We start from the raw sequence: 2,328 nt of genomic DNA on the forward strand, positions 1-2,328 counted from the left end.
TACAAGAGGCGAAGGTCTCTTCAGGCTCTAAGCCTTTATCCTTGGCCTCTTCTTAGACATTGTCTGAGGAAGGAATAAAGGAACAAAATAACAAAAAACAGACTGCCATAGGACTCCTGGGACATACCATTCACGGGGAATTATGTATGACTTCTTGCAAAAAGGCCTCAAGTTGTGCCTTTATATAGGCGAGAAAAAAATGGCAAACCGATTCCACCTGTGTTATTTGAAATTCAGCGACAGTTCGGTGTTGATTTATCATAACCGAAGTTCATTTCGTTAAGTTTACTCCATACCTCTTTTCGTTACTTGTGGCTGCAGTACCTATCAGTACAAGAGCAAAGCTTCACCTTGAATAAATACTATTTTATCCTTCCGGATGGATTATGGAATAAACAGCAGCAAAGTCAAAAATTCATTAAGATTGGAAGTTCACCCAAATATTGTCATAAAATGTGGTTTCAGTTTCATAACAGCATTACCACGGAGACACCGTGTTCACAACAAATTCGCATCAAAATCTCTAAACGCCAGCGGAAACAGACCGCAAAAGAAACATACATGCCAGTGCGTCCGAAACATACATGGCAGTGCGTAAGAGAAATATACATGCCATTACATGGCTCTCTAACCGTCGCAGGTGCAGGGGGACCTATAAAGCTAAGCACGCACTGGCGCTCAGAGGATGCCTAGCTATGGGTAGGAGTGCGCTTCTTACGCTTCGCGCTTTAATGTAACCTAAATTAAGCGTATCTGTGATTTGCATGCATCGTCCTTCAGCGAAAACTGGAAGTGTCATGTGATCTCTCTGTTTATTTGATTACGGCCGGGGCTGGCGCGCACGCCGAAACCCCACTACAAAAATTATGTGCCACAGCTTCCCCAACAGGGAAAAGAGACAGGCTTCAGCCGGCCGTAATGCAATGAACCAGCCTCCACCCGCGGACTCGGCCTCATTGATCACCGAAGTCCCAGCACCCGGTAAATATAAGATGACCGGGATCGCTGATTGCTGGGTGGCCGGTCTAAAGCGTCCACCATCACTTCCCCTGTGAGAACAGATGCTTGGGGAAAGGTATCTTGAGAAGATCCCACGAGGTATTGATAAAATAGGACGTATGTAGGACGTACTTTTAGGCGATGAAGATCTGAAAATCATATGTCGAAACAGAAAAGGTGGCTGATTAATGCTCTGATTTTTTTTCATTGCAAATCGCTCTTAGAAGGACGGCTTTGATGGCGCAGCGCATGCACTCTCGATATGCCGTTGTTTCGGGCTGTCGATTGCCCCACGTGCGTGAAGAGCACGCGCGCCGCGCCTTTTGAGGAAGAAGAAAACTATATGAATTGATGCTCTGAAAGGCGCCAGAGCCAGGATATCTGTCTCGTAGTATTTAGAGCTGGCGTATTTGTGAATATTGACTTTATTAAAAAAAGGACGGCATTGCACAATTTACTTCGATAGAGAAAGAATCGGCTTAGGCTTTTAAATATTTTCCAGGCGCAAGCATGTCTAACGCTATTCGTGCTATCCCTGCGGAAATATAATTTTAGCCAGAGATTTGGGATTAAATATATAAAAGCTATCCTGATCCGCCTCGGAGTCGGTTCGATCCCGGCTGCCACCGTCGCATTTCGATGGAGGCGTAATACTAGATCCCCTTTTGCTGTGCGATGCCAGTTCATGGTGCAGAACCCCATGTGGTTTAAATGATCTGGAGCTCTTTACTGCGGGGTCCCTGATAGCCCGGGTCGCTTTGGGACCTTAAACCCTACAAAGCCATAGATAACCTTCATTTCGACTAGCAGATCAATCCTCCTTGGTTCTCTGTCCTCTTCAGCGCTCTTACTGCCTCTTTTGGGTTTGAACTTCCATATTACAGATCTTAACTATTGATTTACAGCATATCCCGCAGTTCCGAAGCCTTCCAGCATGCTTGTGGCATAAAATAATGACAAAAACAGAAACATGTGAACAGACAAAAAATCAATGGCATTTTGACTACAAAACAAAGCGTTCTCACGTTCAACGCACGTAACACAAGCCAAAACAACCGCACAGTAGAACAGTAACTCCATTACAAATTATTCATCAGTTCAGCGATGCGGACACCGTCAATTGTGACTACATCCGCTTTAAAGCATTGCATTTCGAAATTGTTTCTCCGAAGAAATGAATTTTATGTAATTTTTTCGACATTTAATTCCTGTAATCTTACTGCGGTAATCCCACATACTTGAGATGTAGTGGAGGATTTTATATATTGAGTTTTCCCTTTACGACTTCAGTTACATGAATGACATGCATTTGATTCAGCCAGTTTACCT

At 43.9% G+C, this 2,328-nt stretch overlaps 1 non-coding gene across 1 annotated transcript; it reads right to left on the reverse strand.

Annotated features, from left to right (window-relative positions):
* Nucleotides 1-826: 826 nt before the first annotated feature.
* On the reverse strand, nt 827-989 carry LOC144116579 (U1 spliceosomal RNA). The gene has a single exon (XR_013311907.1). It is a non-coding gene; the product is annotated as a U1 spliceosomal RNA (small nuclear RNA).
* Between the last annotated feature and the right edge of the window lie 1,339 nt (nt 990-2,328).

Source organism: Amblyomma americanum, chromosome 1, assembly GCF_052857255.1.
Source record: "Amblyomma americanum isolate KBUSLIRL-KWMA chromosome 1, ASM5285725v1, whole genome shotgun sequence".
Taxonomy (NCBI): Eukaryota; Metazoa; Arthropoda; class Arachnida; order Ixodida; family Ixodidae; genus Amblyomma; species Amblyomma americanum.